This window comes from Notothenia coriiceps, unplaced genomic scaffold, assembly GCF_000735185.1.
Source record: "Notothenia coriiceps isolate Sejong01 unplaced genomic scaffold, NC01 NC01_scaffold00019351, whole genome shotgun sequence".
NCBI classification, from domain to species: domain Eukaryota; kingdom Metazoa; phylum Chordata; class Actinopteri; order Perciformes; family Nototheniidae; genus Notothenia; species Notothenia coriiceps.
The window spans coordinates 603,399-610,114 of NW_011352052.1; the positions used below are offsets into that span (position 1 = coordinate 603,399).

At 44.5% G+C, this 6,716-nt stretch overlaps 2 protein-coding genes across 2 annotated transcripts in view; one reads left to right on the forward strand and one right to left on the reverse strand.

Moving 5' to 3' along the window:
* Positions 1 to 6,716, reverse strand: part of LOC104951913 (plexin-A1-like) — a 122,407-nt gene that overhangs the window by 72,303 nt on the left and 43,388 nt on the right. The gene's annotated exons all lie outside the window — the stretch shown is intronic.
* Positions 1 to 6,716, forward strand: part of LOC104951899 (gastrula zinc finger protein XlCGF8.2DB-like) — a 13,273-nt gene that overhangs the window by 5,020 nt on the left and 1,537 nt on the right.

The window sequence follows — 6,716 nt, forward strand, 5'->3', positions numbered from 1 at the left end:
GTCAGAGTCCCCTGCTTTCCAAAGATTTCCTTGCTGCACTGACACTATGTCACTTTCAGCTGGAAGACCAAAATCCCACAGCTACAGATTCTGTCACTCAGGACTACACACACTGAACCACAGCACCAACAAACAGTGGCGTGTGTGTGTGTGTGTGTGTGTGTGTGTGTGTGTGTGTGTGTGTGTGTGCGCGCTTTCTATCATCCCACATATCTACAAGGCTTCAGGGCCTCAGGAGTCCTCAGGGATGTGTTCCTGTGCGAACACTGAAAGCCGGCCTGTTTTCAATCACAAATATTACTTTCGGACAACTTGACATTTTCAGTTTTCAAAGGAGACAAAATGAAGGTTGTGTAGGATGGTTTGTTTTCTTGGCAGTAGCCATCCACTTTATTGCCAGATTTAGTGCTGTCCCCCAGTGGTGACTTAGTGCAGTCCACCTCCCCAGAATAGCATTGTGGTACATTTTCTGGACTTTAGTTTGAGCTTGGGTTTGTGAGACAGAACAACACACACTTACAGTATGTGACGTATTACACAAAGCTCTAAATGTAATACACACGTGCTCACTCTCAGACTCACTGACTGGGCGTTTATTCCCTCGGGTTGATTTGTCATGGATTTGCCGTCCCTTGAGGAAGGGATGCAGGGATTCAACTCACGCTTACGCAGCACTCCACTTATAGCATTTCTCTTTATCACTAGCTCGACAAGTACACACACACACACACACACACACACACACACACACACACTGATATTCGCACATGCCCCCTGCACCACTCAGCAGCCAGGTCACACACACTTGCAGCACGATCCTCAGTTACTGTGGGATAATTGCAACTGATAGAGGATTTCACCGTCCCCCAAAGCCAGCAGATGGGTGCACTCTACTGGAAAATAATTTGAATCAATTATTTCGGAGAGCAGGACCCAACAACACGGGCCGGGTGGCAGGAGGGACTCTTATATCTATTTTAGTTCAACTTGCAATATGTAGAGGCACACACACACACACACACACACACACACACACACACACACACACACACACACACACAGAGCCATGGAGACGTAGACATCTGTAATAGACCTACAGTTGCTGACTGTTAGGGAATAATTCTTCTAGACTCCTAGATATCTAACCTTTTTGCCATTTGACGTGTATGACCAACCCTGATGTCTGTTATCTCCCTTAAGGTAATGGGCTGATTCAGCCATTTGTTTTTGTTCCCATTTCTATGACCGGGCAACTCTCGGTCACAAATGGTTTATTGTTGTGGGTACACTGGGACNGGACTCCGAGGTGTGAAATCTTCGAGGCCATAGGTGCAAGTAACTCAGTGTTCCCAGCTGTTTAGGCTATCTTCTCAAAATATGTTGATTACTCTCTGTGAAACCATTTAAAAGATCTAGCAAGAGAGAGGCGCTCCAGAATTGACGTGGCAACTCTCCCGTGCAGTCAGATCGTGACTGCTGTGACTTGTGATGTGAATCCTCCGGCCGAAGCTCCTAAATAAACCATCAGTGTTTGACATCAGAGCTCCAGCTCATCCCGTGTCTCCTTCCTGAGTCGGTGACTCCCACTGCATTGCTACACAGAAGTTTCTCCCACAGAGAGTGTCACATTACAGTTTTGCATCAAANGCAAGAGAGAGGCGCTCCAGAATTGACGTGGCAACTCTCCCGTGCAGTCAGATCGTGACTGCTGTGACTTGTGATGTGAATCCTCCGGCCGAAGCTCCTAAATAAACCATAAGTGTTTGACATCAGAGCTCCTGCTCATCCCGCGTCTCCTTCCTGAGTCGGTGACTCCCACTGCATTGCTACACAGAAGTTTCCCCCACACTGACATTGCTGAATTTCCTGGTGTTTCGCAATATGTTTTTGACAAGCTCAAAGGAGTAGAGTGTAGCTATGACTCTGATCCCACTCTTTTACCCAAAATTACCTCTCAATTTTGTAAAGAACTATAACACTGTCCAAGAAACCAAACGGTGACTTTTTCTTTTCTTTTTTTCTCCATTTCAACGGAATTGCTCCAAACAGAGGATTCGCTTGTGTAAGCGAAGCTAATCCATGCAGGGCTCATGTAAAGTTCCACTTTGGTAAACTTTTGCAGGCGGTCATGATATTTTGGGCAGAATGAGATCCAGAGTCTGAAATTCGAAGAAAATAAATCATACTAGATGTGTCACACCATCCAGTTTACTAATACTAATGTACTAATACTAGGATGGGTTTAATTCAGACACTACATTTTACTGTGTGCCATGCTGTATGTGCGGCAATTAAATACGAATTCATTAAAATCCTCTATTACCATTTTTATACAATTCTAGTATGTCGTTTATAAACTGCTCCACAAAAGAAGCTGAATGTTTTTTATTCAGTCATCAGTTCTCAATAGAAACTATCCTGGCCGGCCAGTATTAGCGGTGACCTGCATGTTAGCTGTTAGCTTGCTAACCACGTGATGTTCCAACATAACCTTCTTCATAGGGAATCATTTTTGTTATGCCACTTTCTGGTTTGACCAAAGGCAATTACATTTCAATCCTGCTGCTCTTTATTTTATTTCAGACTTTCACTTTAAAGGGGGCTATTTTCCTGTTTTTGTTACAGGTTGCTATGACGACTGTACTCCTGTGAAACACATTTTTCATCAAAGTCAGTTTACTTCCACACCGTATGCCTTTTTTGGTACCTGCTGTTTGAATTTAATAATATATCCCCTACACTTTTGGGGGGATTATGCTTATTTGACACTAATATAGTGAATCAGTGACGGGTACCAGGGGTATCAACAGGACGTGTTTATATATTTTTTTATAATACTCCTTCTATAAAAGCCACTGTAGCTTTGACTTTTGTCATTTCCACTGAATACGAGGTTGAAGCAGACTATAACCCTTCAACATGAAGCGCCTCTCTGTTCTTCATGTTCTCTCTCTCTCTCTCTCTCTCTCTCTCTCTCTCTCTCTGTTTTCTATCTGTTCTCTCATCCTTTTATCCCTCACATCCCCTCTCTCTCACTGCCTCACATGTTGACCTCTGCCTGTTTGAAGATTTGAGGATTTACCTTTGAGGATGTACTGATCTCCCAACGTCTCTTCTCTTCCCTTAAAGAAGTATACAATAGTGAAGAACACCTGTTCTACCACACATGTGCTGCTTCCCTTGGAGAGGGGTGAAATTGAATTTGACATTGCTCTGGAGAGTTGCTAAAGGTCAACGCAGAGTCACTTCACTAAATTACTCTGCCTCTGCCTTGCTCCCTGACACACTCACGCACACACAACCACACACAGACAGAAACAAACTCTTTCACTTGAACGCTTTATCTTTTCCAGTTCCTCTCACTCATGTTTTGTCTTTCACCCCAGATGTGTATGAAAGCATCTGTATAAGTATGGGAAATAAGAGCTATTGTTTTTTTTATGCTTGACTGTGGTGATGCTGTCAAAATAAGCCACATTTCTATATAATTCATCTAAAAAAACTAATTTGTATTACAATATTTATTATATGTCGATGAGACACTGTCCTAATTGACCAACGCAAGCAACACGATGCCGTATGAGCAGAATTTATGTCAGACGTCAGATTGCAGTGTCCGTAAAGAAAGGAAGATGTAGATTATAATTTTGTTGGAGATATTAAAGGTGCGGTAGGTAAGTTTCAGAAACCGGCTCGAGTGGACTAAAATTTGAAAGTACACAGCCAAAAAGAATCCGCCCCTTCCTTCAGACTTCCTGACAGAGCACCTCCTCCGCGAGAGCAGGCTGCAGTAACGTTACATATCAACTATAATGTATAAATATTATACAAGCTCCCTTTTTGTGAACTCGGGTTAACTCCGGTTGCTGTTTGTTGTCCTTGCTACGGCATACTCGTCAAATACAGTCTGCAGTCTAACGTCCTCAAATGTAGCGTTTCGTTTCATCGTAATCACATACTATATCACCTGAAACACCGGTCTCCGCAGTGTCGCCCTATACAACGTCTTAGCGCACACCAGATCATCACCTCTTAACACACTTTCACTGTACCTCGCTCCAGTTTTCCTTGCGACAGCGCGCAGATAAGGCAGAGTACTTGACAGGAATTTGCCTACGTGGAGGAGGCACCTCCGTCCGACGTCTACACTCGTAATCAGACACCCCAGCCGTTATCGATCTTAGTGTCAGCTCCCAATCAGTATATGATGTGTCGGTTATCGTTCGAGCTATTACAACTTGAGAGCCGACTACTGATCCGCGAAATACGGGTGAAAAGAGACATCAAGAATTTATAATCGAGGCATCTGTCAAAAAAGAACGCTGGTCAACAGAAGGCTAGATAACAACTTGTCCTGCGCTCGCGCGACACTCTTTCACCGGCGGGACAACGACCGCTTCAGTAACTCATGGTCGACGTTACGTGCAGGTTACTGCCGTGCGGGTTACTCCCTAGTGCTCTATTGTGAAACATCGCACGTGCTGCTACCTTCCAGACCTGTCTGGTCCCGCCGTTAGGAGGCTCGCCTAACCAATATCAACAATGTATGTAATGCCAAGGTGTCTACTGGTAAAAATACCTCAAAATAAAAAAAACAGTTATCAGTGAAGTCTATAGTAACGAGTAGCCTCTTACAATTCTCGTAAGGTACCTTTATTGTTTTTTCAAATAGAGACTCGGTATAAAGACTTTGAATGGATGGGGTGGAAATTCCATTTTACATTAACATTATAAACACTATTTTTCCTCACTATAAATTGTACTATTAGTATCTTCTGTTCATACCGTGGGAAGTACCGAAACTTGGTCAGTGTAGGGATTAAAATTAATCTATTCTTTGTAAGTCACCTTTCTACCCTCTAATCCCTGCGGACATTGATATAGAATTTCGCTACATGTCTTTGCGGTGTGGACCGTGAAAGGGTTAACGACCCTTACACACCTATACCATTACAGCGAAAGACACTATTTAGCTGTATAGTGTAAGAATGTATCTCTGTTTTTTGTCGAACATTTCCGGTCCTTATATACCCTTCGCCCTTGTTTACACCAGCGTAACTTAATACCAGTCGTGGGGTCACACTGGCGTCTCAATTCCATTCCAGGCCTGGCATACCATTGATCTACAGTCGCTTTGTTTCATTTACAAATTCACAACTTGCCGCGTCAATTAGTGACTCAGACCCGACTCTCGACCTCCGGCGAACATACTGATTTACTTGGTTGTCGCGGAGATGCGTACGGGAATATTCCTTTCCCTCTCCCTCCTTCCCGTCCTCCTACATCTTTGGTGACTAAGGTGTCCCCGACTCGGTCGGGTCAGTCTGTCGAGAAAGACCGTGACGGAGGCTACATGTACGACTTGCCGAATTGCCGACGACTATTCCCAGATAATTGCGTGCACGACCTGTTACGGCGATTTGGCGTCGACGAGTTTTCTGTCGGCCGACTTCGTTGCAGTCGGACCTCGGACTCCCCCTTTATTGGGTCCTCGGACCGCACTTACCTTAGGTCTTATTCCAAGTATGGAGAGCACGTAGAGATGGCGGGACAACCACTCATTGGGGTTCCGTCGTTGTTTGTTCCTCGACATGCACTACGTGTCGTCCCCAGAAAGCGGACGATACACACGACAAAGACGGAGAAGGAAGACACAAAAGACAGGGAGGCGGAAGGAGGGAGGGGAACGGCCCACTCTCCCTACGATTCTCCGCGACAATCCCCACGTCCTCCAGGTATGTCGGCCGGGTCGCGAGTCGGGGTCTGAGTCATAATTACTGCTGGCAAGTGTCGTGATCTCTCTCGTCACCTCCGCGACAAGCGACTTGGTGTGATCAATGGTATGGCCAGTGGTGCCGAATTGAATTGAGACCCAGTGTGACCCGACTTGGTATTGTGTACTGTGTAACAAGGGCGAAGGTATATAACGAGACACGGAAAATTTCCGCATAAAAAAGGAGGACTCTACACTATCCAAAATAGTGTCCTTCCTGTAATGGTATAGTGTGTGTAAGGTGTCGTAAACCCTTTTCACGGTACACGCGCGAAGACATGTAGCGAAATTCTATATCTATGTCCCATTATTGGTTGTAGTAAGGTGACTACAAAATATTTTAATTTATCCCTACCTGACCCAGTGTTCCGTACTTCCCCACGGTATGAACAGAAAGGATACTAATAGATTTTATCAGGTTAGGAAAAATAGTTGTTTATATGTCAATGTAAAATGAATTTCCACCCATCCCGCATTCAAAGTTCTTTAACCGAGCTCTATGGTTGAAAACAAATATGTGGTAGCCTTACGGAATTGTAGGGCGTATCGTTACTTATAGTACTTCACGAAACTGTTTTTTAGGGTATTTTGTTTTACAGTAGACACCTTGGGCATTTGACCTCTCTCTCCTTGATATTGGTTAGCGAGCCCTTAACGGCCGGACAAGACAGTCGGGGAAGGTAGAGCACGGTGCGTGTTTCTAGAGCACGGAGTAACCCGCACGGCAGTAACCTGCGTAACGTTCGACATGAAGTTACTGGCGGTCGTTGGTCCGGCCGCGTGAAAGTGTTCCGTCTAATCCAAGTTGTAGCGCTGACCAGCGTTTTCTTTTTTACATTGCTCGGTTTTAATTCTTGTTTTCTTTCACCTTCGATCCTGTTTACAGTTTGGTCTCAGTTATAGCCTCAACGAAACCGACACATCATAAGATTGGAGCTACACA